The 22,940-nt window shown below is 34.5% G+C and overlaps 1 pseudogene; it reads left to right on the top strand.

Annotated features, from left to right (window-relative positions):
- Positions 1–22,940, top strand: part of LOC135211249 (uncharacterized) — a 384,314-nt pseudogene that overhangs the window by 335,868 nt on the left and 25,506 nt on the right.

The following is a 22,940-nucleotide window of genomic DNA, read 5'->3' as shown; positions in this document are numbered from 1 at the left end:
AGCGGATGTGGATTATCCGCCAGTAATCCTTTGAGATACAGATTTAATGTGTATGCTGGAGTATAAATGCTGAGGTGCTTTTATCTTTGATAATGCGATTATCTCTCCATTTTACGGAAATTTATTTTGGTGAACTGTTGACTTTCTGATGAATTTACGCTGCGTTAAGATGCCATGCACAAATGATTTAAGTTTTTAGCGGATACATACATATATGTATATATATATATATATTATATATATATATATATATATATCTATATATATATAGATATATGTATGTATGTATGTATGCATATCAACATACCTTCATATCTTACGGTTCGCCTATGAAACAATCCTCGCCCATCTATAGAAGGTGAGGCATCTAATCAAAATACTACATGTATGTGTATGAGCATGCCTGTATGTATGTATGTAGTATACGTATATCCCTCTTTACGCAGATACAAATCTCGTGCGCAATGACCTGGAATGGGGAAAAAATGCTGGATTACAAAACAAAGTCTTCATTCGGAATGGAAAATCCGTCATCGTTCGCGCGTGAAATCACGGGGCATAACAAACTCCCGTCGGAGTATACAAACACAGATTTGATTGATTAGACCAATACACCTTGGCATTCCTAGGTACATACGAGAATGGAGTAACCTGTCAGGTAGAAAGGTCGTTTAGGAGTTAGGAATATATAGGATGGACAGACAATATGACATTCCTGAATTTTTTTTTTTTTTTTTTTTTTTTTTTTTGTCTGTAAAAGGTACTTTTTACTTGTATTAGGCAATGGCAAATCAAAATGAATTGTTAGTGTCTGTGCGTGTATACCTACGTACGTGTGTATGTGTTGCCAGATGATAGTTTTACATATCTTTTTTTCATTTCTGGCGTTTTGAACTTCATTGTATAGAAATAACTAAGTTGAATTTTCAGACGAAATTTAATCATAAGTATTTGATGACAACAGATTTATTAATCCCTGAGTCATCTACAAACATTCCTAAGTTTATTACAACTGAACGGTAACTGCTGGAGTTGATTTAAACATAAAGGAACTGTAAATGCTACATAAAAAAGTAAAGGGGAAAAATGGATAAGTAAATAACATAGTTTAGTTTCTACCTGACCTGCTGAGGTTTTTGTCTTCGCTCGCCTGACATAGCCCATAAAATTCGGGGATAAGCAATTCATAGTTGTTCCTAAATACTTCATTTTCCGTCTAACGGTCCGTCTATGTATCTTTCTATCGATTCTCATTTTTGTTCTATAGTTTATTTTTTCCTTTCTCTCTGCCTCTTTCTATGTTCAATTTACCTCTCTCCCTTTCAGGCTTTTCCTTTCGTCTATATGTTTAACAATTCATATAACTAAACCCATGCTTATAATGTGTGCAACAATTTCTCCTACCCCGGCCCCCCATCTCTCTCTCTCTCTCTCTCTCTCTTCTCTCTCTCTCTCTCTCTCTCTCTCTCTCTCTCTCTCTTCCACTGTTCCAGATTTCAGTCTGGGCTCCCGGCAAAGGGAATTAATTTAATGACGTCATTAAGGTGACACGTAGTTAGCGGAGGTCATTGGCATTTTCAAAAGAAACGCAACGACACTTAAAGGCTCCTGCAGGTCGATGCCAGAGCAGGAGGCGCTGGATCAAGGAGACCCCGAAGTTTACTTTAATACTTTTCTACTTACACACTTTTATACTTGCAAATACGTTTTCGATAATCGTCTGAATCCCCCGAGGTACTGTAAGAGGGTAAATGGGCGTTTAATGCTACTTCAATACTCCTTCACTGGTTGTGAAAACCAATGTTTTCAGAGAACTGTTATAATTTTCTATGAAAGTAATAATATTTCAAAAAAATTACAATAGTTCTCTTATATATTTATAAGACTCATTTAAGGAAAAAAGTAATATTCTAAGGGGTCAACAATATAAAAAATAAAAAATGTTTAATAGTTCGTGTAAAATTTAAAAACACTTTACGAAGCTTTAGAACCCTTCCTTGGATTCATCTTCAGTCCAACCCAGGGAAAGGTTCGAAAACTTTGTAAAGTGTTTTTAAATTTTACACGAACTATTACTTATTTTTTTTTATTATTGTGGACACCTTAGATTAATATATATATATTCTCGTGATAGAGAGAGTTTTTTCCAAAGAAAAAAGTAATATCTTTGCCCAATTGAGGTCCTCAAGTTTTATGGAACTAATTGTTTTCTATGAAAATGATATTTTATGAAAATTATAACAACTCCTTTATATATCTATAGGACTATCTTAAGGAAAAAAGTGAGGCTACTTCACAAAAGAAAACTGTTTATGTCGTATGATGTCGCCAAAGTTTTATGAGAGATGCACAATTTTCTGTGAAAATAATAATATTTCAAGAAAATCATATTTCATATTTCTCAAAATTATTTATAGAAATTAAACTTATTTAACAAAAGATCACTGTAATGATACCTGTGAAAATTATAATAAGAAATATCAGGAAAATAACAAATCTGTTGCATGAAAACTTTGTTCAGTCATTATCTTAAGTATTTATTTCGATATTGGCGAAGGGAGATTGTTCATCAGAGCTGCCCATGAATATACGTGGTATTCGGAAACATTTACCGTTTGGGAGTAAATCTAACGGAGCAAGTTAAATACGGTATCAGATAATTTCAAATATATATTAGTATATTTACTATAATAATTTTAATCCTGGAAGGTAAATCGTAGTAAAATACTAAACGCACAGAAAGTCTAATATAGGCACAAATATAAACACATGAGCATGTATAAACGAATTCCACAGGAAAATGATAGTCAGAAATCCAAGCGCTTTCGTCTTTACTCAGACATTGACAAGCGCTTGGATTTCTGACTATCATTTTCTGCATCTATTGTGATATTTTAAACATGAGCATGTGCGTGAAAGAACAATAAAATTAAGTGAAAAATGCACCTAAGTTTCTTCGGCCTAATCGAGTTTTCTTTGCGGCATATAATGCCTCATGAGCAGCGGCCCATGAAGCTTTCACCACTGCCCGATGACAGCATGTTCTACAGAGCTGACAGACTCACGATCATGGCTAACTTTAAGGTTGAAAAAATAAGAACTACTGAGGCTAGAGGGCTCTAATTTGGTATGTTTGTTGATTGGAGGGTGGATAATCAACATACCAATTTGCAGTCCTTTGGCCTCAGCAGTTTTTAAGCTTTGAGGGCGGAAAGAAAAGGTGCGGACGGACAGACACAATAGTTTCCTTTTACAGGAAACTATAAACGGGTTTCTATTAAGACATAATTGTGGGAGTTACTATTACCTTTACAGTATGGTTTGAGATATACAGGTGTGCGATATTCGAATTGCAATTTCCTTAAAAGCAAAAGAATGTTGCCACAGGTGTTTATCGGCAGAATAATGCAGACTAAATCGACCATACAATGCAGTTGCTTTGTTTGTATGGTGTTTTTACGTTGCATGGAACCAGTGGTTATTCAGCAACGGGACCAACGGCTTTACGTGACTTCCGAACCAAGTCGAAAGTGAACTTTTATCACCAGAAATACACATCTCTCACTCCTCAATGGAATGGCCTAGAACCGAACCCGCGACCACCGAGGTGAGAAGCAAACACCAAACCAACCACGCCACTGAGGCGCTCATACAATGCAGTTGCGTGCTTTTGAACGCTCCTTTCACGATCAAAATATCAATGGAAGACAAACATGATAACCGAAATAGCAATACTGTAAATATGAACAACATCGCAAACCAAAATGAATCGTATAGTGAATTAGATTTCATAATTATGGATAATGTATATTTTTAGCAAAAGGCCAAATGCAGAAAAATGGAAACGTAAAAAAAAAAAAAAAAAAAAAAAAAAAATAGAAGTGAAAGCGAAAGGAACAGGAAGGCTGGAATAAAATGTGGAAACTTCACGAAAAATATTCCAGAAAAAATGTCATTAACTGAAGAAAAAAGTGAAAAATCATCCGAAGGGAAAAACAACTCATGCATAACACGAGAGAGAGAGAGAGAGAGAGAGAGAGAGAGAGAGAGAGAGACAACTTCCTTTCTGAAGCCCATTCAGAGGCCGTGAACCAACCAAGGGAGGAGGAACAGTTAAATTATTAGAAAATATTTTTCATGCAGAGCTGACACACTCATAAGATACGATCGAAAACAAACAATAGGGTAAGGCAAGTTCTTTCCTTTCCTTATTGTTGCGGGGCATAAATAGGATTGCGATCTATGGTCGAGGTTTTATTTTGTCTGTCGGCATTCCTTTCCTCCTCCTGCCTGTTCCTTCGTTCCTTCCGGGCTTCGTCGATTTGTATATTCCCCAAAAATAAAATGGCGCGCAATACGTCATCCAGAGACGCGTGTACGATGCAGCAAATCAAATATCAAACAAATGAAATGTTATTCACACGTTTTGCGCGGTCTCTCCCTCTCTCTCTCTCTCTCCTCTCTCTCTCTGTATGTGTGTATATATATACATTATATACATTATATATATATATATATATATATATATATATATATATATATATATATATATATATATATATATTATATCTCTTTGGGAGGAACAAGTGTTTTATGGTGAAGATTTATATTCGAACGAACAAGATAAAACGCATGCTACTTACATAAATTGTATTCCGACCTATATCCCTCACTTGATAAGCAAATCAATAAACAAACACAAATAGGTGACAAAGAGAAAGACGGAAACAAAGTACGATCGTCCCTGAACAACCCCCCTTCAACCAAACACCCCCCCAAATCCACCCGCACCAACGCCCCCACCCAGTGAGTGCAAGAGACAAGAGCCATAAACATTCCTGGCGAAGATAGAGCAATCAAGCAAGCACAAAAGAGGGCAAAAATGCCTTACCATCTGCGTAATGGTCACGGCATCCTCGAGAGGGAATAAAGGAGTGAGCAAGCACCATCTCAGAGCACATTTATGTCTTGTCCACCGACACATATTCTGAGACGTGGAACCTTCCTCAAGCATTGCTTCGCGCTCGTTCCACCGCGCCGATATGGATGACTTCCACTCTGGCCTGTCTGCGGTGTTATTGCTGCATTTTGTCCCTGTCATATTTTTTGATCTTGGCTCTATCATATCTGGGAAAAGAGAGAGAGAGAGAGAGAGAGAGAGAGAGAGAGAGGACGACCCATTATTTATTTCAAGCGTTTGTTGCTGACTTTTTTTTTTTTTTTGTGTCTCGCTCTCCCTCCATTGTCTGCTTCATCAAATGCAATTAAGGCCATCTGGAGCAGATGGGAAACAAAAGAAAATGTTTCCATTTAATTACTATTTAAGGGAGAGTTGAACTGCGGGTACCCAGAGCCACGTCTATTGAAAAGGCGTTCGTAAAATTTCAAGGCTATGGGGTTTCCTTTCATTTCTTTAATCTTTCATGTCTTTACTATTAACGTTATTGTAGTAGTAGCAGCAGCAGCAATAGAAGTCAAAGCAGGCCTTGAAAGCAAAGAGGGCGGAAAAATATTTCGTGAGAGGAGACAATCTCTCTGGCACTACAATGTTAGAGGCACCTATTATCCGACCACATGGAAAGATAATAGGAAACTAAAAATTAAGAAACAAACAAAAGATCAAATGAAAGCAAAAGCTATATCATGAAACAACTGCAACTGACCTGCGTAACGCTGAGAGAGAGAGAGAGAGAGAGAGAGAGAGAGAGAGAGACGTCGAACAATAGATGGGGCAATGGAAGCCCCAGCAAAGAATGATTTTGTCTGAATGATCACGGAAGTGACAACAAGCGATGTCCCAGCCCCATCCCCCTACCTCGTATGCCACCACCACACACAAAAAAAAAAAAAAAAAAAAAAAAACAGTAAGTGGCACAGCTGCTGACAGATTATAAAGAACCTGCTTATAAACAGACCCTGTGAGCCCAATAATTCATTTATTCTCTCTCTCTCTCTCTCTCTCTCTCGTCTCTCTCTCCTCTCTCTCTCTCTCCTCTCTATGATATATATATATATATATATATATATATATATATATATATATATATATATATATATATATATATATTATATATATATATATATATATGCATGTGTGTTTTTATAGTTTTAGGCTTCTCAGGAATGTACACTAAACACATTTTTACCTTTCCAACGGTGTATTCTAGAATAATTTTACAGCCCCGAAAATGTCTTTTAAAGATGTTCTTGTATTTAGCAAGACTTGTATCAGTTTGGCACAGGTGGAGCTTGTACTACATCATTCCTTCTTTACCGTTTAACTTGCTTTTGTTACATCGCAGGGAATACTAAGATACTTGGCCAACATGTTGACATTATATTTAAAAAATAAAAAACATGATAATAATAATTTGACTATTCCAATAAAACATAAACCATGGTAGTAAAATTTTATTGAGATGGCTAGTATATAGTGTTGGGCATTCACGTAATGTGTGTGTGTGTATATGTGTGTGTATATATATATATATATATATATATATATATATATATATCTATATATATATTATGTATATATGTATATGTAGCATGGCAATCTTAGACACGAAGATATGTTAATGCGATGGACCTCTTCTTGGAGTGTATATTGAGGAAAGAGAAAAAGTTTACAATGTTTGTAGCCAAGAAAGGCTTACAATCTTAAACATGTGGAATACCGTTACCAATATCTAGCAGTTTGAGCTACAAACCATTCATCAGTAAAATAACGCAATAAAACAAGAATAGTATTTGAACAAATGAAAAATGCCAAAATATCAAATGAGGTAATATGTCCATTTAAAACAGCATAAACTAAGTACATATTAACAATCGTATGTTATATGGTTGTTAATGGATATAATTATCCAATTTGTACTATCATCTCACGACACGTAAAATAAAAGGAGCTAATTTATACAAGCCAGGAGATAAAATAAGACTTTTTCCTTTGCTGCGAACAATACAAGCTGTCTCTATCAAATTTCTTTCAACAAAACCTGGGCCTTTAAATAAATTACAATCGGTAAATCACACACACTACTATGAAATCATAAAGCTTTATTCGTTCGTATATGATATTTATGATCTAAAGTGAGCTTTTCGAGTGCCTTGCCAAATTGTCCTATATAAAAACTACCGCACTTGCATGGTATCTTATAAATGATTCCTTCATTGTTTTCCGTACTATTACGTATTAAAGTTTTACCAATGGTACTAGGATATGAAAAAGTTGCACTAAAACCAAGTAGTAACCTTAGCGGGTAAACTACAGACTCTAATGTGGGACGGTATCGGAAAGATATAAAATCTAGTTTTCTGTTTTTCTCTTCATATGAGTAACATTTTTTCTTGCTAAATTTAGACCATAATCAATATCTGCTCATTTAAGATTATTTTCAATACCAGCTTTATATATACATTTTAGACCCTTATTGATAAATTCTGGACTGTAGATATTAAGAGCTCTAAAAAATATTGATCTTAATGCTGAGAATTTTACATCTGCTTGTGGAGGAGTAATTGTTAATTATAAGATTGTTATTAAGAGGTTATCAGTGTATTTTAAACTTATGGCTATAACTTACAACTGACCTTATAAATGTAACATCCAAAAATGAAATAATACTATTGTTTTCTTTGTGAACTGTAAAAGTTATGGAGAGAACTAAATTATTGAGATCCCTTAAAATCTTTTGAATGTCAATATATGTTTTCAGTACTGCAAATATATCAACATATTTCACCCAAATAATAATATCTGTCATATTTGATTTAGGTATTCTAGACTCATAAAATTCCATGTAAATGTTTGATAATACTGGGGATAAGCAATTACCCATCTGCATTCCAAATTTTTATCGGTAAAATTTTCCATTGAAAATAAAACAAATGTTAACCACGCACAGTCTGCTTAGTTCTAAAATGACATGGTTAGGTAGAGATAAAACATGCTTATTTAGTTCGCTGTTTAAAAAATCTAAGACGTCGTTGACAGGTACACAAATGAACATCAAAGCTTACCATTATTTCATAATCTTTTGGGGTTTCGTGATTAATCTGTTTACAAAATCTAAATTATTTTCAACATGAGAATCGGATACTGTACCTACAAGTAGCTGCAATAATGTTACTAGGAATACAACTGCACACACACATACATTACATAAATATATACATATATGTGCGTGTGTTTGTGTGTATATAATCACGTATCATATCTGCAGTAACATAGCTGTTTATGTTTGTCCTTTAATTAACAATTTTACGGAACAGTAATTCGACGAATGGTCATTTTCTCTGTAGCCTAACTCTTAAACGCTTACAAGAAAACACATTTGCTTCGCCTTCTCACTGTTTTCTAACATTGCCATGATACATATTTTCTCCCAATTTATCCAATTACCCCTTTTACAAAACATCTTAGGAGGAAGCCCACGTGCTCAACTGGAGTCGATTTATTTGGGATGTATGGATGCTTTTCCGTGCAGGGCGTCCTATAGCCTGAGAGTTACAGAGATGCGCTTTTCGTGATGGTTCAGTATATTGTAGAGCTATTTATAAACAATATTTCCTTGCATCATATACTTATCATTAATTCCATGAATGAATTTCCAGTGTATAAAGATGATAAATGATATCAGTATCTAATCGAACACTCTGTGAAGTGCCTAATGTACGTAATCTCATTGACGACTTTTCCAATTCATGATAGCGAAGCCGGAGCTGTTATACATTCATTAATTGTATGTCTTACAGATCTATTATGCCATATTCTAAATTGTTCCTTCACTGCAGATCCAAATTAGGTACTTTGCATTGCTGATGACCTTTTTTTTTTCTACCTTGCATAAAATTTCCATGCTTAAACTGGCTAAACTGCAAAGCTGCAAAAAAAAAAAAAAAAAAAAAAAAAAAAAAAATCGAGATCGATATGCGTTCTTTCCTGTTCCTTCTTTCTCACTCTTTCCTTGTGAGTTTACGTCTTTTCTTCTTTCGTTCTCAGCTTAGAGGAGAGAGCGGTGGCCTTTTCATTCTGCGTAGGAAACGTTTCCGAGAAAGAGGAAACAACAGCAATTTCAAAACTGACTTCCTCGAGGATAGGGAAGTTTGAGGAAGTTCTAATGAGGTCAGCGGGAAAATACCAATAAGATTTGTCAACGATGCTTTTGAAAAACGCTCAGCTCTTGAGACTGAATAATGATTTATCAGATAAGAGACATATTTTTTTTTTTTTATCTTAAACTACCAAAATTCAAGAGTATAACTATGATCAGATGTAGATGGACAGACAGAGTTTAATGACGATGGCATGATATAAAGACGGTGAGGGCAGAGTTGCAAAGCCTAGAAGTCAAAGCTCAAAGCTTTATTGTCAGAGAGAAAAGCTGCTGAAAAACCTTTCCCCTTAGTGACACTTAGATCTTGACTACGTGAATAATTAAATTTGGATTACGTAACAGGTTCAGTGGTGCGATTATAACTCATGAGACTGAATGGTACTGATAATCGATGATAGCAGATTTATTAAACGCTTACATAAGAATGTCAGAGGCGGCAAAATGCTGCGTTATTTTATCCAGGATTACAGGACCAAGTCTCTCCCAGAAAACTATGGTGTTTAATGAGCAAGAAAAAAAAAAAGTTTATCAAATTTTGAACCAATCTCCAACAGGGAATATGAAGAATAAGAAAGAATGAAAAGCAAAACGCAGAACATGAAAGAGGCATAGTATTTGTTTTTCACTAACAAAACCAGGAACAACGCGGAGACGATTAATGAGAATGATATAAAGTTATGGATTAAATTTTTGTGCTGAACCAAAAGCAGGCATAAACGCCCCTCCCGCATACCCCCCGAAAACACCGAGTTTAGAAAAGTTTTTTTTTAATGAATATAAGTTTCTAAAGAAGAAATTTTGTACGCTGAGACATTCTCTGAAGTATCCGGATATACGAGTACTGAACGTCAATTGGATCGGTTGCGAGTGACTTGATTGGAATAAGTCACAACATCGTTAATGAAAGTGAATCTTCGCTATAGATTAAATATCGTTGGCCGTGCTCAGCAGGCAGGAGAGAAAGTGTAATAATGCAAAAATAACTCTTCGAAAAAATGCTGAAGATGAAGTACAAAGAAGGAGGAACGACTTTTGGTTTAGCATGAAATGTCAAAAGCTAATAAGAAATATCTTGGAAAATTCTCTATAGGTGTAATTAAAAAAAAAAAATTTTTTTAGAAATTTACTGACCATGTAATAAATTACAAAACAATAAGTAATCAGTAATAAAACAGAAAATATGAAATTGAAATATGCAATTTTTTAAAACCTTACTGTACAGAACTATATTTTTCGATACTTTAAATTTCTTTTATGATACCCTGTTTGTCATGCACCTGTCTCCTCCACTTGTGATATTCTCCTTTGATCGTCATATTGGCTTTATTTAAAAGCTAAATACTTTTGCCAATTGTTGTACATAAAAAAATGAACTAAAGCAAAAGGTCACAATGATGACTCCAAGCTAGCTTCCAGCAAAAATATCAGTGCCGTAAAAAATTAACTATTAGAGAAGCATTTATTTTTTCCCACCATGCTAATCATAAATTGTCTTTCTAACGCACTGGGGTTAATGGCGATCTAACCCTGTTAATGTACATCAAAACCGTAAATAATAATGACTCTTGATTCCCCATGGAAAACTTGAATAACAATAAATATCTTTCATTGGTCCGTGAAAAATCATTTGTCATTCTCGGATACCATTGTTGATCAAATTTCAAGGGCAAAGAGTTCCAGTTAATATCCTTAGTTCAAGAAGGGATAATGACAAAAGGAAAAATTTAGCAAAGAGAAAAAACATTGAGAGGATGCATACGTTGTTAAACCATGTAAAACTACGTTAGTTTCCACTTCCACAAATTTCTAGTTTACTGCTTTTTATGAAATCCATTGTGCAGTAAAACATACTGCCTTAATTTGTTTATGATAAGGGTACTCTACATGTATAAATCCAAAACACGATTTCTCTATTATAAAGACCGCAAATAGTTTTATATGTTGTAAAGGCAACGGTTTTCATTTTTAGCACGCTATCAAGACAAATGATGATTTCTACTTTTATGAAATATTCTAACTACACTTATGAAGTTCAAGGAACCAAAGTTGGACAAATTTAAAGTAAATGTGATATGCATAATGCCTTAATGTCTTGTAAGAATCGATGAATTACAACGTTGCTTAAAACTTACTGTTATTTTTTATGGCAGGGATACAAACTGTGAGATAAAAAAAATACAAAAGAACGAAATATAGCCAATAATGATAAAACGCATGTGCTGAAGACATTTTCAAGAATGAAAATGTATCAGAGAAATAGTTCTCAAGGATACACAGGGATAAAGGATGATATACAAAGTCCGCAGAAGCAGTCTTAAAAATTGTAACCCACGAATGAAATCTCGAATTATATAAAAAAATGACAAAAGCTGTGCAAAACATTCTTCCGATGTATTTAGACAAATGCGTCATAGACTGCAAACTGGAAGGTAAGACGAGAGAAGCAACAAAAGTGGACAAGATATGTTTTCCTTAGAATATTCAAGATGAAAAGGAACGTTGCTATAAGGGGCAAAAGGAGAACCCAGAATGAATAGACGATTCCTTAGGACGATAAACCTTTCGACGAAACACAAAAGAGCAGAGGATTGATTCCGTGTAGTAGGTGAATGGAAATGATAAAATAATGTTATTTATCGAAGAAGTGGTGTGTATGAACAGATATATCTATAAACACTAATAGCACAACTAATGGTAATGACAAGAGATTTCTGCGGTAGAGCGTCAGTTGAACACTCTCTGTTTGGGTTTTAATAACTTTAGACGACAAAACGACTATGAAATTTAATCATTAATAGCTCGTGATTATAAGGAGTTTGAATGATGATACTGAACTATTAAACCTAGCTCATGCAATGGCATATAACACTAATAATAATAATAATAATAGAATGCCATAAACTAAGTGGGTTAATGTGAAAATAAAATATGAGCCAATATTAATGATCGGGTAATCCCCGTTTAGAGAAACAACACGAAGAAATACTACATCAGAGTTGGACAGTTATTTCTCTAATCTAAAAACTCAACAAACACAAAAGACAACATGAATGTAAGATTATCCAAATGCAAAGAGAACGAAGAAAACAATGCAAAGAGAAAAAGGAAGAGACAAAGACAATAAGACAATATTTTCACTCAGGGAAAATAGGTAAGAGGGTGAGAACAGCTGTGGTGATTTATTAAAGGGGGCCGGAACTCCCTCATAATTTTTTTTATTTTTTTTTTATCTTCTCTTTCCTCGTACCCGTGTTTCGGGTGGCGTTCGTCTTCGTCCCCAAGAATTTTTGAATAACATAACTTGATGACCAAACAAAAGTGAGGCGAAGGGAAAGTTTCGTGCAATTGGAGAATTAGCAAGAAATAATGTTAGATGTTTGGTGGGGAACATTTTATATGAGGCTACAACATAAACTATGATTCCTTCCACATTTGCGAGATATCGTTCGCATCTCACCGGTGGAATATACATACATACATACACTCATACATACATACATACACACACATAATATATATATATATATATATATATATACATACATACAACAATATATATATATATATATATATATATAATATATATATATATATATATATATATATATAATACAACCATACATATTATATATAATATATTTATATATATATATATAATAATATATAATATATATATATATATAAATTAAATATAATATATATATATATTATATCTATATATATATATACATATATGCATATATATATTATATATATATATATATAGATATATGTATATATGATATTATATATATATATATATAGATAGTATATAGATATACATACTTACATACATACACACACACCACACACACACACACACACCACACACACACACATATATATAATATATATATATATATATTATATATATGTATATATATATATATAATATATATCTATCTATCTCTAATATATATATACATATAATAACATATAGATATATATATGATATATATAGACGTATACATATATATATATATACATATATATATATATATCGATATATATATATATATATATATATATATATATATATTATATGATATATATACATATATATATATATGTATATATATATATATGTATATAATATATATATATATTCATATATATATATATATGTATGTATATATATAATATGTATATATGTATATAGTATATATATATATATATATTATATAATAGATATATATATATATGTATATCTATGACCCCTATTATTCACCCCTAAAAAGCGAATGAGTAATGCTCCAGGATAGTGAAAAACGGTCGTGGAAATACATTATAATATTCTAGATTTCGTTGTGGAGAAACAAATGAAGATATAGCTAAATCTTTTTCAAGTAGCATGATAGGCAAAGTTGCTATGGGAATGTTAGATTTGTTCAAATGCGTCCCTTTGGAGTTGAAGTACCTCCAACAATCGCATACACTCAGATATATATATATATATATATATATATATATATATATATATATATATATATATATATATATATATATATATATATATACACATATATATGTAACATTCATTTCACCCATAATTTAAAATTCAAGTAAAATCCTTTAAGTCAGAGCTCTTAAATTCCAGAGCTCGTGGGTGCCTTGAATTTTTTGGAAGCATCCCACATACGGTAAAAATGAAATAATGAAAACCGTTGCCTTTACGCAAAACCAGAATGTCCATTTCGCTTTAATCTATAGGGGGATTTTGGCATGGTTCAAATGACTTCGTATGATATTTTTAACCCTGTTCTAATATGTGTAAATACAGTATCTGTCCTGTTTGTATTTACGAATTCATATAATCAAAGATTTGCGCAGTTTCCCAATCACTTCATTGCCGATGTGCCTCATAATTTCACTGCTATCGTATCATTAAAGGTCGTATATTGTATTCAACAAAACATACTGAATTCATTGACTGCATGTCCAGTGTTTAATGGATAATGTGAATCATTTTGATATTTTGTTTCTGCACGATTTCTATTATGATTTTGACTCTTCTTTGGCTAATCATGTGCCCATATCATATTAGATCGAGTATTTTTTTTTATCAGATTACTGTTAACGCTTCGAATAGTATTGACGGCTTAGTCTGCACAACGTATAAACAATTCCATTGAAACGAAAATCTAATACCTTCAGATCTTTGATCATGGGAAATTATCAGACATTTTCTATCAAAATGTAACTAACTAATCCAAGCATTTCTGTATTGCGATGAAATACGCAGATCAGATCATTTACAATTATTGTTACGCGATGCATTAATGTAATGAGTGAATCAGCTGTTTACAGTATTATTATATTACTGTTCTCATTTCGGCTGGAGCTGATAACGCTGAAATCCTGGGAGAAAATTTGGTCTGTTAAATCCGATATGCATTAAATTAATGTTAGATGAATCGATTATGTACATCCCGACACACACGCAACCACACACACAAACAACACACACAACACACACACACATATATATATATATATATATATATATATATATATATATATATATATATGTATGTATATAAATTTGCGCGTAAGCTTGTGTGAGCACTTGGAAAATACTGTACAATTGTTATCGTGGATATAATAATATTCTGGTAATAAATTTAATATAAGTAATCAAATTTTCGAATTTATACTACACTGACCATAGAGGAACGAGAATGTATGAAACTCTCTCACTATACCAATTATTATTCATGATATTCAAATGTAATGAATGTAAACTAGAGGGAGATAAGGTAATTAGAACAAAATATCTTTCATAAACAGCGAGGTACATAGGCACTTTAATGATAAATTAATTAGTTTTGAAAACAATTAAAGTAACTAATGGGTTTTCCCAATAAAGTAATTACGAATATGATTGAAAATATTCAGTTAATTAAGATTAACTGAAATACGATTGTCCATTTAATAAAGTTTAGTGAAGATCAAACGAGTAATTATTCAGTGTAGAACAAGAACCAGAATAAAGGTATGTAATATATATATATATATATATATATATATATATATATATATATATATCTATATATATATATATATATATATATATATATATATATATATATATATATATAATATATATATATACATTAGCTGACCAACCCAGTGCTGCCTGGGAAAACTCTGAATGACAAGCGATAAATTCTCTCTCTCTCTCTCTCTCTCTCTCTCTCTCTCTCCTATTAAGATAGTTGCTTCAATTACATTGTCCAACACTTTTGACATTTTATATTTCACCGTTTTTTGGCCCTGATTCCTATTGGGGCTGAATTTGGACTTAAAAGGCATCAAGAGTGCCGATATTCATCTATTTATCATAGCAACCTCAAAAACTATAGATTAGACATAATATCTGTAATTTTTTACATCTTATTTTTCATGCCTTATCATCTCGCCTTTCTTTCGGGCTGAACTTAAACTTAAAGGGCGTCAGGAGTTTCATGAATCATCTCAGTGACCTCGAAAAATATGGATTACACACTAATATTTGTTGTTGTTGGTTATTTTTACATTTTTCTCCCTTCCCACCAGTACCCCTATGCCGCTAGCGATGTCTTACCACCACAGTATTCTTTTCCAAATATAAAGTTATATGTATACAGAAATGAGGTATGATAAACCCATAGAGTTTCAGGGGAGTTCTTCCACCCTCACCTCATTTGGTGACGTTTGGTGCCAGTGATGTCTTACTGCCACAGTATTCTCTTTTAGATAGTAAGTCATTTGTATACCAAGTTTGATTAAAATTGCTCAATGCATTTCAGAGTTACCCCAGAACATACACACATGCACACACATAGTACATACATAATCCACTTATATATATATTGATTGATATGTGGATAGATAGACAAACCTAGAGATAGACACGTAGATAGATATACTCCAAATATACTCCTCTGGCATTAAGGCTGTTTTACCTAACAAGGACTGCCTTTGCGGAAAGAAAAACAAAACTACATTCACCACTTAATTCGGACACTAATTGGTGAATCGTGGATAAACTTCTGCACAGTATAACTTCTACAATTGTCATTGCCCACATCTACACCAAGAGCTCATCACCAGCACGTCAAACCTTCTTACACAAACTACTATATCACTCGCATTTTCCATCCAATTTTTGCCTTCCTGGAAATTGAGATCCTTCATTTCCAATACATCTTTCAAACCTAGCTTTGCATTGCTACTGTCCTCCTAACACTTCTAAGTTGTTCGCTCCATTCAAAATCTTATCATTCTTCATTCTCTATACATGAATAACCATCTCAAAACACTATAAAAAGTAATTTCACTTACACCTCCAATTTTACCTCTTCTTTTTGGCAGCAAATTTCTCAGCCCTTTTCAATTTCTAACCACATATACTACATAAATAATACATCTCTAAAGGAGAGGTGGCTTAACTGTCACTTTATACATTACATCCCTGGCATCCACAGACACTCCAAGTTTCCTATAATCTTTTCCACATACCATCACTACCTCCCATACCTTTTCTGTACAGCAAATCATATCTTCTCTTATCCTACGATCATCTTGAACATTTCCCTTAAAATACCTGTATGTTTATATTGCTTCCATTTTTTCCATACTAAATATTGATATCCACTGCTTCATCTCTCTGATTTCTTTTTACCAATGTGGCTATACGTCTAACCACCACATTTTCTGTCATTAACTTCCCCTTGCATACGCTTTTAAAACCTTTTATCAGTGTCTGCAGTTTCTCTTCTCTATCCCAAATCAGCAACAACTTTGCGCCTATATCTACTGCTCGTTCTCTAACTTTTCGCATCACTCCAACCAAATAAATGTTACACAGCCACGGAGACAGTAATACACTTTTGTCGCATCCTTATTTTTACACCACTTGGGTTTGTGTGCTATGTGTGAGTGTATGCGTGTGTGTGTTTGTATAGCGGTGTATTTAGAAATACTTTAATTTGAAGTTACATTTGAGTTATTCAACTACACAAAACAAAAAGTAAAAAATGCACCGTAGTTTCCTCGTCGCAATCGAGTTTTAACTATGAGCCGCGTCCCATAAAGCTTCCATCCACGACCCAGTGGTGGCCTATCCTATAGCGTTGCCAGACGCACGACCAAGGCTAACTTTAACTTTAAATAAAATTAAAACTACTGAGACTAAAGGGCTGGAATTTGGTATGTTTGATGGTTGGAGGGTGGATGATCAACATACCAATTTGCAGCCCTCTAACCTGGGTAGTTTTTAAGATCTGAGGGCGGACGAATGTGCGGACGAACAGACAAAGCCAACGTAATAGTTTTCTTTTACAGAAAGCTAAAAAGGCAGACACACAAACACATACACGTACATAAAAATAAACGAAATACAGAAATAAACGGAGAAGTTCTGAGGCAGAGACGACCAAATGTTCGATTCAAGCCGTCATGCGAGATTACAGAAACCTGTTACCCCAACCGCCCAAATTGTATTATTCGCCGAGTATCCTGCAAGGATGCAATTGAATTTGGCACACAATGTGTTTGTATACGGTCACTTACATGGAGCTAATGGTCTACACCCTTAGCTTGTGGTAACGTCAAGAAAAAGATTTATGATACTGAAAAACGACTTTTGCATTGAACCTTTTGCATGCTGAAAGAATCTTGTATACACAAACGTATATTTATACATACATGCACAGTTGTACAGACGGATGCACACAAACTCACACCCATACACATACAACACTTACACACGTTTGAGAATGCATGAGCAAAGCTTTGAACGAGTGCTTGTTTTATTTTAGGCATATCATTCTACTTTTATGAAATTCTGGGTATAATATCGAAGTGAAATGTGCCCCCATTATGCATGCAGATCTTCATTTATACACACATTTATATATATATATGTATATATATATATATATATATAGATATATATTATATATATATATATATATATATATATATATATATATATATATCATGTATGCATACTATAACGCACGCAGTATGAAGTTGGTGACAAAAACGATCGCGATGCTAAGTAGAGTTTAGTTCGCAATAGTCACTTCCGAAAATGAGGTGAAAGTTTAAATAGAATATGAGGACGAGAAGATATCGAGTTTATTGTGAGAGCAGTATGAGACCAGGTTTGTTTATTAAATGAAATTGTGAATCATCATTACTGTTGGGGTGTTGTGAAAAGTCAGTAATAAGACAGGGCAGATTAATGCAATTCTGGAGAATATAGAAAAACCTGGTGGAAGAAGTGTAAAAGGTCTCGTCTTTATTTTAGAGTCTGATGCAATATTAAATCGTGACAGTGGACGTAAGCAAACGAGATTCGTGGATTAATCTGAATTTACAAAGAACAAAAATTTCAGCAAAAGTAAGGTCATGAAGATTGAAAGGAACACAAAAGATGGAAATATTATTTTCTGTTAGACAGTGCGGACATTGAAACTAAATGAAAACAGAAGGCACTGAAACTTTTGAGACTAATGTTTGTGCAGTTTTTTTTCGAGTAAGATGTGTTGACAGGGTCGTGTGAATGAAGAACAAATCCAAGTGTATTAAAATGTTATCCAGGTGCAGTAGGTTCTTAGATGGTCCGGGTTTTTTTTAGGTGGTTTGTTCAAATAACAAGAATGAAAGATGTAATGGTAAGATTCTTTGTTAAAGCAGAAAGAGACCTTGCAGGTGATTATTGTTGGAGCCTGAATGGAAGAATCTCAAGAGTAAAGTGATGCAGCGTGTAGACACACACACCCGCACACATACAATGTGTTTATGTGTGATTACATATATATATGTATATATACATATATATATATATATATATATATATGTATATATATATATATATATATATATATATATATATAATATATGTATATATATACATATATATATATATATATACTATATATATATATATATATATATATATATATATGGTAATTATAGGGGCATTAAATTGATGTCCCACACTTTGAAGATACTGGAAAGGATGATAGATGCTAGACTGAGAGAAGAAGTACAAATAGGTAAAGAGCAGATGGGATTTATGAAGGGAAGGGGAACAACAGATGGTATATTTTGTCTGAGGCAAATAATGGAGAAATTCGGGGAAAGACAAAGGGACCTACATATGGTATTCATTGACCTTGAAAAGGCCTATGACCGAGTCCCGAGGCAAGAGGTATGGAGGAGCCTGAGGGAGAAGATGGTGCCAGAGAAGTATGTGCGATTGATACAAGAGATGTACCGGAATGTATTTACCAGAGTGAGGAGCAGTGTTGGGGAGACAGAAGGTTTTGAGGTGAGAGTAGGATTACACCAGGGGTCGGCTCTGAGCCCATTTATCTTTAACATAGTGATGGATGTTATAATAGAGGAAGTAAGGGAGACAGTACCATGGAACATATTGTATGCGGATGATATTGTTCTGTGTGCAGAGAGCAGGGAAGATCTGGAAGTGAAATTGGAAAGATGGAGACAAGTACTGGAGGACAGAGGAATGAGAATAAGTAGATCCAAGACAGAATATATGTGTACCACCACTGAGGGGGGATGATAGAGAAAGTATTCAGCTTGGTGGAGAGCAAATAAGGAGAGTTGATAAGTTTAAGTATTTGGGATCTTTTCTTAACGCTGGAGGAAGTATGGAAGAAGAAGTAAAACATCGGGTACAGGCAGGCTGGAACAACTGGAGAGCGGCCTCGGGAGTTCTTTGTGACAAAAGAGTGCCGCTTAGGTTAAAAGGAAAATTTCACAAGACGGTGGTAAGAACAGCAATGCTGTATGGTACGGAAACAGCAAGCATGAGAAAAGCAGAGCAGAAGAAGATGGATGTGGCAGAAATGAGAAAGCTTAGGTGGATGTCTGGGGTAACAAGAGTGGATAGGATCAGAAATGACTACATAAGGGGGTCAACTAAGGTGGTGGAAAGTATCAAAGAAAGTGCAGGAGGGGAGGCTGAGATGGTATGGACACCTGTTGAGGAGAGATGAGGACCACGCTGGGAGACATACTAGGGAGTGGAGGTGCAAGAAGAAGAAAGAGAGGGAGACCAAGAAAGAGATGGAAGGACTGTGTGAGAGGAGACTTACATGAGAAGGGAATTGATGAGGCAGAAGCGCAAGATAGAAATAGATGGAAACGGCTCATCCGAAACGGCGACCCCATATAAAAATGGGAACAAGCTGGGAAGAAGAAGAAGAAGAAGAAGATATATATATATATATATATATAATATATATATATATATATATATATACTATATATATATATATATATATATATATATATATATATATATATATATATATATATATATATATATATATATATATATATATATATATATATATAGATATTATATATATATATGAGAGAGAGAGAGAGAGAGACGAGAGAGAGAGAGAGAGAGAGAGAGAGGGGGGATTAGAGACCAGGGGGGAGGGGGGGGGGAGTTCCTTTAAACTTACATCCTTTCTTAAAACGTATTCTTTAGTGTATCCTTTGCTCGGATTTTTACAGGAAATTACTTAACGTTACATTTAACTTCGATGTATATTGTTCAGATTAATTACTATGATGGCAATTATTTCTTGAATATATAGATATTATCGTAGAGGATTTCCTGATGAAAATGGTTCAGTTTACGAGTGGCTGAAGGACTATTTTTCTTCCATGTGATTTTCAACGAAATCGAAGTCTACTCTAACCATTAACCATTAAAAGGATTTGAAGTGCAGTAAGAATAAAAAGTAGATTTACTTTTGAATAGCAAAACACAGAATTTGCTCACAAAAGACAAGCGAGATGATTTTGCTTTTAGTGCCCATACTCATATATTAAAGAGGCAAATTTTAGGGGAGTTTTTATTGTTTGAAAGTGCTTCACATCAAACTGAACTCCAAGGACTTTCAGGGAATTATACCTTGGATCGTAACCAACCTCTCTGAAAATATTTAAATACTTTCATAATTTTATATGCCTTTTTACTAACCATTTTTCCACGTGACGAAGACATGACTTCAACCGTGTGTTACACTTAGAACCCATTAAGACCAACTTGGCGGTTCCTGGTTACTCTGAGCAGTGAAAGAAAACAAAAATCAACTTGTACCGTGTGCTTCAATATATGTATAAATGTATCTCATTCTGTCGGCGTTTCGGGGTAGGTATTTACCAGACCAGAGGTCCACAGCAGGCCTCTTATAACGTTTTCACACCCTGTCCTTGTCTCACCTATGGGGCACCTATCACCCGCAATCAAATAACTTGAAGAGCACAGCCTAATGTGAGCGATGGTAAAGTGGAGAGAAAACGAGGGGATGATGGCCCAGATTGTGTAAGGGAATTTGATACGTTCCATTGAGGAGTGAGAGATGTGTATACCTGGTGATAGAAGTTCACTCTCGACGTGGTTCGGAAGTCACGTAAAGCCATTGGTCCCGTTGCTGAATAACCACTGGTTCCGTGCAACGTAAAAGCACCATACAAACAACAAACAAACAAACAAATACGACGGTAATGAGCTTTCTGTGTATAAGTACTGAATACTTATTCTTGTGTAAGTGTTCCGGACAGGGGCGTAAAACAACTCTCTATAGCTGTATCTAAATATATAATTTGCTAGTGATTTCATTATTAGCTGAAGTCACGGAAAGAATATAAAAAGAGGGGACAGTGTCCCGAAAATGCGTTAATTTCACGAACGTATTTGGCACTCTGTCGTGTCATTTGAAACTTAACCTGAGACCTCAGCTAAAATGTATATAAATAATATACATACATACATACATGCATATACATACATATATATATATATTATATATATATATATATATATATATCCTTAAATCCACGGTAGAAAGGTAAGTGAAACAGGTACTTGCAACAAGTACTTTCGTAGTAAATTCTACATTTTCATGTTCACATTGAATATGATAGCAGTTGACAGACCTTTATACACAAAAACAAAAAGAGTGAGCGGGGTTACAGCTTGCTAACCTGAGCGGTGTGTTCTTTACGCAAAAGAGATAAGGAAAGAGAATCAAAGCATAATCCAGGATGGAGATTTAAATTCCTCGTTGACGTGGCTTCAATAAAAACTGGCTTCAATAGATTCCTTTTTCTGTGATCTTTGACTCAGCAGATTATCGAGGAATTATCCCAGTTAAAAGCATGGCCTATCTTAAGACAATGACCCACAATGCCATTATTTGTGTTAATTCGTGCTACATTTTAATACTACTTCAACCTACAAGTCACTCCTCAGTCATTCATACTTCATCAGATGCGACACCGCCCCAATAACAAACACCTCCCCCTCACCCCAAACCCCCCTACCTCCCGAACTCCCCATCCCGTCCCGGCCAACCGCACCCTCCTGAATCAGACCACCTGCATAACTCTTCGTGCATGACACAGCAAACGAACTCTTGCAGATCCACCGGATGGGAGCGTCGACGGCTACCCTGGTCCAGTGATCGAGGCTTCCGGCTGGATCGGCGTGGGACCTCTGGAAGTCTCGGACGACCAGAGGGTCGAGGCCCTCTGCCTCGCCAAGAGGGCCAACCCACCCGTGGCACTCAGCTGGTATATCAACAACACCAAGGTGAGAGTCTCTATGGGAATGGGAACACCTTTTGTTTGTTCTACGTTCCTGTGTTTGTCATCTCATAACTTATTCAGGTGCTTGGCTGCGCCCCGAGTGACGCGTTGGTGGGCTCTTTAACGTTCTATCACATGGGGATGCTTATGCATGGATGC

This window comes from Macrobrachium nipponense, chromosome 4 (genome assembly GCF_015104395.2).
Source record: "Macrobrachium nipponense isolate FS-2020 chromosome 4, ASM1510439v2, whole genome shotgun sequence".
NCBI classification, from domain to species: domain Eukaryota; kingdom Metazoa; phylum Arthropoda; class Malacostraca; order Decapoda; family Palaemonidae; genus Macrobrachium; species Macrobrachium nipponense.
This window is presented reverse-complemented; position numbering and strand designations above follow the sequence as displayed.